The 8,238-nt window shown below is 38.6% G+C and overlaps 2 long non-coding RNA genes across 2 annotated transcripts; both read left to right on the forward strand.

The window, feature by feature from the left end:
• The first annotated feature begins 242 nt into the window (after positions 1-242).
• LOC148728916 (uncharacterized) lies at positions 243-1,844 on the forward strand. The gene is made up of 2 exons (XR_015988820.1): positions 243-802; positions 1,662-1,844. It is a non-coding gene; the product is annotated as an uncharacterized LOC148728916 (long non-coding RNA).
• Positions 1,845-6,121: 4,277 nt separating this feature from the next.
• On the forward strand, positions 6,122-7,327 carry LOC148728917 (uncharacterized). Its single transcript, XR_015988763.1, has 2 exons — positions 6,122-6,332; positions 7,145-7,327. It is a non-coding gene; the product is annotated as an uncharacterized LOC148728917 (long non-coding RNA).
• Positions 7,328-8,238: the final 911 nt, after the last annotated feature.

Consider the following 8,238-nt stretch of genomic DNA (forward strand, 5'->3'; position numbering starts at 1 on the left):
GAGCTATAAATAATGCTGTTCCAGCACATATGGTATCGTGAATTATTCATTTCATTACATTCTTTTGCGTTTATGGAGTGCGGGGGACCTCTAGAATAAGTATGCAGTTAAAAGGCGTCACTTGTCTCCAATGAATTCTCCCTGGTCTTAAATTGGTTGTTTATGAGACTTTTATAACGAAAATAAACTGTACAGGGCTTCACAGTGCACTTAAACAGAATGAAAAAAGAGGGCGGACTTTTCACATGTACGCTTCCTCTCGCCGAATCCTAGTACGAACCTTTCTTATTTCGACATGTTGATCGATGTTCAGTTAAATAGAACGATAGAAGTTTAAACCGGGTCGAATACAGCCTGTAATTCAAATGGCATAGCACAGTGTTGCCTTTACGCATAGCTGGTAAAAAATAAGTTCCCTTTCATTTAACAATTTCAAAACATAAAAACAATTTGCAACAGATCGCGCGTCAAAGAGTTAAATTAAATTTTATCAATCGTTTGACTTGTACTAAATTCAGAAAGTGATTAACCAAATGATGTCGATAACTGTCAGAACTAAGTAATATAAACCCCCCTTCAAAGCAAACGATCTAGAAGTTCAATCGCGCTATAGGAAAAGGTTACGCTGTATTCCACCACGAATAAGATGTCAAAATCCTTGGGTGTCCTGTGCCTCGTGGCTTCAGTGTTAATGATGACTTTTTTTCGGGAAAGTCAAGCTCTCCTGCCTATTCCACAGTGTCCGAGGGGTTCGCCAAAATGCCCTTCATATAAGCGCTTTCTACTGAGCCGGCAAGAGAAGGTAACTCAAATATTTACATTCATTTAAGCACTTCAAATTGTCGAAGTATGGGTAGGACATTTTTTAAATTTCTCTACGACAAAAAAAAAAATTGAGCGCATGTGCCTGTAGTAACAACCTGAGCTGAATAGAATTATAATCTTCAGTTAGGACAAGACTGTACAAGGAATAAATCACTTTGGTTTTGGTAATACACCTCAGTCGACTTTCTTTCTTCTTTTCCGGTTTAGAGAACAATCCTAGTTTTCCAAACGTATTCAGAGTAGGGATCGAGGTTTGGATCGCTTTGGTTTAAAAACTAACTGCAATGTCCCTTAACCTGTTACCTTTCGAGATATTCTCCTGTTTCGAGATATTCTCTGTTACCTTTCGAGATATTAACCAGTAATCTTTGAGATATTCTCCTAAACTCTTTGGTGAACAGGTACTGATCAGATGAGTAATAAGAAAGTAGAAAAATATCCACCAAGGTTGTCTATCGGACATCACACCTCATTCTCAGTGATGGCTGACTGAGAAATGTTTAAACAGTAGTTGTTTCTCAAGTTTTCTTTTAAAATGTTTGTACGGGAAATTGGCGCAGCCGGCCAAAATTGATTCATTAGCGCATGTTCGACGTTTTACCGCTGGGTTGCTGTGTTGTGGTCTCGTAAAAAAATTGCCCTCAGAAGCTATGAAAATGGGCGAAATGCAAAATGTTTTAACCATCAGTTAGGAGAATAATACAATTTGGGTGCAAGCTGGCGTCACGTGTCAAATTTGAGTGTACAGAGTGAAAAAGAAATTAAGTTTTTAATTTTTGATTAGTCAGTTCTGTCATTTGAAATAGCACGTTCCGTTTCAAATATCACTGTTTCAGGTAGTTCGTGAACATCAAAGACGCATTTGTGAGGCCGCACGTACTTTAAACTGCGAAAGTGAAGAACTACAGTGAAGATAGCTTGAAGATGACGGACGCCATGAAGGAATACCTGTTTAGTTGGAAGTTTTGTTAAATTAAAAACCCTCTGTCACTTACAATAAAGTGAAATGCTTAGTTTAACCAGCTTGCCGTCTGAACTGAGTTACAAAGTTTTAGAAACGACGCGAGTAACGAGGGAAATGTCACCTATTTTCTTGTTTGACATAATTACGTACAGCCTAAAAAACAGAACAGAAAGTTACACGTACTTGTAAATCAAAGGTGTGGTACATGTAAATGTAGTCAAAATCAACAACCCATATGTTGCATTTACGAAGACCACCTCTGGACTTTCCATGCACTGTCGGTGTATGTGGGCTGTTCATTTTGATGAAAGGAAAGCAGAAAATGGCCTTAATCTTGCTCTTGCCATTGAAGTGTTTAAAGCAGAGCTACTTCTCACATGAATGGCAAACTGTGGTTACTGTAACATGTGATGTTCAGAGGCCAGTTAGTGAGGTGCAGCACTGTTTTGATTGGTAAAACTGCATAATCAAGATTAAAAGCAGTTGTCTTCTGATTTCCTGCAATCTATATCTGGGTAGGCAAGACCCCCTCGCCCCTCTTGGTTAGGGATTTTGACATAATGCACAGCCTTACTGCCATCTCCCACCCCTCCCCTAATCCTAGGAAAGCCATTGATGAGTGCCGCTATTTCCAACTTTAACAAGATGTAATTTTTGATCAATCAATCTATCAATCAATCAATACTGTATCGTACATGCAGCTACACGCGAGATCAACAATATTAGCTTACCCTCGATTCACGATCTTTCAGTGAATCTTTATCGTTCTCATGCAATAACATTTTGAGCATACCTTAGCGGAAACTGGAGTTATTGCCTCCATTTATAACATCTTGGGTCTAGAACAGTTGACTAATGATAAACTGAAAATGGCGTATTTCAGTTCCGTGGCGTAGACTAGCTTCGCACTTTGAAGGTCTATACTACTGATCGCTATTACATTGCATACGTGTTAACGTTGAGGTCTTATAGCTTTTTAGATTTTTCTCAGTGCCTTTTCCAATATTTATCATGAAATTGCCTCTATAGTATCTACTTAAAATAATATGCTAAACATTTTGTGGACACTTCAGGGATCTTTTCTTGCCAATTTGTTTATGCAGATTAGCATCAGTATGGCAGAGTTTTGAATTTATTCAAATGTTCTTCAACGATAAAAAAAGACAATATTAAGTGGGAATCAGGGCGCGCGTAACTGGAATTTTTCAAAGGAAAGGAGGGTTATGACCTGTGGGCAGACCTATCGCATGACATACGTAGCCCTCTGCACCCTACCCCTCAAGGTCTGCACCCTACCCCTCAAGGTTTTAAGCCCCACTTGATTATACTTATGTACGCAGGTGGCACTACTAGATTAAGCTCTATTGTTAAAGAACACATCACCGAGACCTGTTCGAGGATCCAACCCGTTGGAGGCTGACGTTTCACTCACTACTAGGATCATCAGAAATGACCACATTCAAAGTTGCCTAAAAGTTGAATAAGTATTTAATAAATAGACTCCTTACTGCCGTGGGTCTACTTAGAGAAAGAACACAAAGAAGGGCTAACACTCGAAACGTCAGCTTTGTAATCGTTATGGTGGCCAATTTACCATTTCAACTTTGTTGATATATCCAAAATATAACACAAAGAAGTGGCGCACGAGTAGCAACCGAGTGTGTCAATAATGTTCTTACCACTATTTATTTCATGAAATAAAGAAGCGAAAAAGTTGTTGAAGCGACGTCATCTATGCGTCTATCCTCCAAGGCACTCTTTTTCTCCAAATATGGACGGCCAGGCTGAGATTAGCCAAAATTTAAGAACATAGTAAGAACACATCCGGGCCGAGAACGTCTTTATTTTCCTCTTTTTTTCTGAGGGAAGTATGATAAAAGATAAAAGAAAAGTAACAGCGTGGTCCAACAGGACAAATTTTTGTTACACAATTCAAAGTACACGTATAGACACATAATAAAGCCCACCAATCTATTTCACTTTAATTAGTCGCACGCATGGTGATTAAAACCGCACGGGAAGTATATTGGTGGGGATCGATGGAGCCATAAAAAGGAAGATAGCCAGCAAGGCTGTTCTACTGAAAATAATTTCTGAATTTTGGATAGATTCTTTCAATTAACATGATCGGCTTAAATCTTCCGCCATTTCTGAGTGTTGCAACTGCAGATGGGCCGGGTTTGAGCACTATTCGGTTTCTTTTGATCTCTGCCTTCATATATTAGTCATCTGGAGATAGAACCACCTGCAATATATACATTTTTTCGACGGTAAAAACTCAACATGTCGTAAAAAAATTAACGTAATAGTTACGTGTTTATTCTAAGGATGATGGAAATTAAAGAATAGAGAAGGACATTGACCTATCGAGCTATTTATAATAACATATATTTTCAGTATATTTAAATGAGAATTGCACATCATATAAAGCAATTTTAGTTAAACCACAAATTAAACTTTCAATTAAGAAAGTCTAACGACGCCATACGAAGAACAAATTTTTTACCAAGAGTTGATTCTTTTAGGGTTCGTGAACTATTTTCAGCATTAGAAACTAATTCCTTTCAGTTGAATAGAAGGCACCGGTTACGCCATCTTTTTAAAGGTATTTAAATATTTTTCTCTCTAAAGTAAAACAACTTCCTTTTGTCGTGTACGTAATTGCATACATGGCCTAGATAATTGCATATTCCATATGCTAGGATCAAACTCCTTTGAATAAAGATCTTTTGTTTTGTCACCTTTGAACTTGATCAGTTGATTATAAAAAAATGTGGTCCTTTTAGGCCTGTAGCTTGTCAAACAATATACCAAAAGCCCATGGCTCAAGACACTGGCTGGCCTCTCTAATATAAATGTATGCAAAGTTGAAAAAGAAACACACACATATTATCATCTCTTTGTCAGGCACTGTGGCACTCTTTGCGGCCGGGCTAAGATGGAGATTTTAGCTGTTTAACCCGCTCACACGCTTGCATTTTCAGACTCTTTAATTTTATCGTCGTTTTTCTCAGTTTTAATGTATCCATGTACTTCAAAGTGAAAATAATAGCAATATAGTATATGCTCTTGGTTATAAATATGTTTTGAACCCCTCTAAGATAGAGTCTGTAAATCCTTGCCAAGAGGATCGGGCTAAAATAACTCTGAATCGGCCCCAAAACATATAACTATACCTCCATGCGCTGTTTTGTTAACGGCTTTTTCCCATTGATCTAAACACATTGACGCAATCAATATCCTTTTTTTTTTAATTCCAAGAATATCTCGTCTGGATATTTGAACCTCCGTTAAAGTTAAAGATTTTTTTAACGAGCGCCTGAAAAGTAGTAACAAAGGCCAAGATCGCCGAGGTAAAGTAGCTCTCGCAAAGCTGTTTACGAAAATGTCTCTTTTAAAATTCAAAATGTATTTAAAACGTACTCGAGAAGCCAAAAAAAAAAACCAAAAAAAAATGTATCTTAAGTGCTGATCACAAACTGAATGTGCTTTGTCTCTCCATCAGGCAGAAATTAGATTAAATACGTCAATCAAACTCCTCGGGAACCTCAGTTGTTCCGACAGAAGAATAATATTCTGAGAACAAAGCCAGATGAGCCAGCTGTACGTACGGGCTCCCAAGTCGCTGAACTAGTCCTTTAAGAAGTATTGATGAAGAATTCCTCCTATATTGTTAGTGAAAACGCCAAGAGTGGCAGTGAAAAGTTAAAAAAATTATATTTTTTAAATCCAATGTGTAGCTTGTCTGTCTGTTCCGGCACAGATGGTATCGTGAATCATTCATTTCATTTCAATTTTGTGCGTTTATGGAGGGCGGGAGAATCTGTAGAATAAGTGTGCAGCACGTTAAAACCCGTCACTCTTGTCCAACGAATTCTCCCTGGTCTTAAATTAGTTGTTTAAGAGACTTTTATAACGAAAATAAACTGAACTGGTCTTGACAGTGCTCATAAACAGAGTGAAAAAAGAGGGGGTGGACGTTTCACATGTACAGCCCCTCTCGCCGAATCCTGCCCCGAACCTTTCTCATTTGGACATGTTTACGCTCAGCTAAATAAGGCGGTAGAAAGTATAAGCTGGGTCGAATGTAGCCTGTAATTCAGTATGACAAATAACGCAGTATTGTCTCTGACGCTTAGCTAGTTAGGGATAAGTTCCTTTTCATTTGAAAGTTTCAGAACATAAAAATCCATTAGTAACAGAGCGCGCGTCGAAGAGTTAGATTGAATTTTATCAACCGTTTGACTTGTATTAAATTTAGAAGGTAATTAACAACGTGATGTCGATAACTGTCAAAACTAAGAAATATAAACCCCGTGTCAAAGCGAACGATCTAGCAGTTCAGTCGCTTTAGGGAAAGGTTACGCTGTATTCCACCACGAATAAGATGTCAAAATCCTTGGGTGTCCTGTGCCTTGTGGCTTCAGTTTTAATGATGACTTCTTTTCAGGATAGTGAAGCTCTCGTGCCCACTTCAAAATGCCCAAAGGGTTCCCCACGTTGTCCTGGAAATAAGCGCTTTTTACTTAACCAGGCAGAGAAGGTAACACAAATGTTTACTTTTATTTAAGCACTTCAAATTGTCGAAGTGTGAGTGGGACATTTTTTAAACTTGTCCTCGACAAAAAAAAAAAAAAAAAATTGAGTGCATGTATTTGTGGTAACAGCCGGAGCTGAATAGAATTATAATCTTCAGTTAGGACAAAAGCACAAGGACTGAATCATTTTGGTCCTGGTAATATACTTCAGTCGACTTCCTTTCTTTTTTTCCGGCTAAAAGAATAATCCTAGTTCTCAAAATTTATTCAGAGTAGGGATTAAGGTTTGGATCTGTTTGGTTTAAAAACTAACTGCGATGTCCCTTAACCTGTTACCGCTCGAGGTGATCCACTTGGATATTACGATTTTCTTGCAACTCTTTGGTGAACAGGTACTGAATAATAAGAAAGTAGAAAATTATCCACTAAGGTTGTGTATCGGACATCACACCTCGTTCTCAGTGATGGCTGACTGAGAAACTTTTAAACAGAAGTTGTTTCTCAAGTTTTCCTTTAAAATGTTTGTACGGGAAATTGGCGCAGCCGGCCAAAATTGATTCATTAGCGCATGCTCGAAGTTTTACCGCTGGGTTGCTGTGTTGTGGTCTCGTAAAACAATTGCCCTCAGAAGCTATGAAAATGGGCGAAATGCAAAATATTTTAACCATCAGTTAGGAGAATAATACAATCTGGGCGCAAGCTGGCGTCAAATTTGAATGTACAGAGACAAAAAGAAATTAAGTTGACTTTTTAATTTGTGATCGGTCACTTCTGTCATTTGAAATAGCACGTTCCGTTTCAATTATTACTGTTTCAGGCAGCTGAACATCAAAGACGCATTTGTGAGGCCGCACGTACTTTAAACTGCGAAAGTGAGGAACTACAGTCAAGACAGCTGGAAGATGACGGACGCTATAAAGGAATACCTGTTTAGTTGAAAGTTTTGTTACATTTAAAACACTATCACTTACAATAAAAGTGAAATGCTTAGTTTAAACAGCTTGCCGTCTGAACTGTTTTTACAAATTTGAAAACGGCACAAGTAAGGAGGGAAATCTTACCTGTTTTCTTGTTTGACATAACTACGTGCAGCCTAAAAGCAGAACAGAAAGTTACATGTACTTGTAGCTTAAAGGTGTGGTACATGTAAATGCGGTAAAAATCAACCACCAGTAAACTTTCCATACACTACTTATGATGCCCGATCCTCGCAGTAGAGAGCGCTATTTATGCAATAGCGAAAATCAGACCTGAAAAAAATCAGGCCTGTACGGGATTCGAACCACTGACCTCTGCGATACTAGTGCAGCGCTCTACCACTTGAGCTAACAAGCCAACTGGGAGCAGGCCATTAAGTTGACTCGTAATAAACCTGCACGTACAGGCCTGATTTTTTTCAGGTCTGATTTTGGCTATTGCATAAATAGCGCTCTCTACTGCGAGGATCGTGCATCATTCGTGTCTATAACCGCAGTTCAAAATATATGAACTTCATATATTCACCGTATCTGATTTATCATCACGGGTTTATTACGAATCAACTTAACGGCCTGCTCCCAGTTGGCTTGTTAGCTCAATTGGTAGAGCGCTGCACTAGTATCGCAGAGGTCAGTGGTTCGAATCCCGTACAGGCCTGATTTTTTTCAGGTCTGATTTTCGCTATTGCATAAATAGCGCTCTCTACTGCGAAGATCGTGCGTCATTCGTAAAGATATTATAATGAACAATTCCGGGAGACAAGAGGAGATTCCCGTGGGACCTGGAAAAACCTAAAGCAACCACTCGGAAGTGGCTCAAAGAGTAACAGCGCTGATGCTCGTACGGCAAATGAAGCAAATTAAAGACAAGTGTAACACTTTTAGTTGCTTCTTTGTCTCTTATGCCGAAGATTTAAGGTGGATCCACCTTAAA

Source organism: Stylophora pistillata, chromosome 6 (genome assembly GCF_964205215.1).
Source record: "Stylophora pistillata chromosome 6, jaStyPist1.2, whole genome shotgun sequence".
Classification (NCBI taxonomy): domain Eukaryota; kingdom Metazoa; phylum Cnidaria; class Anthozoa; order Scleractinia; family Pocilloporidae; genus Stylophora; species Stylophora pistillata.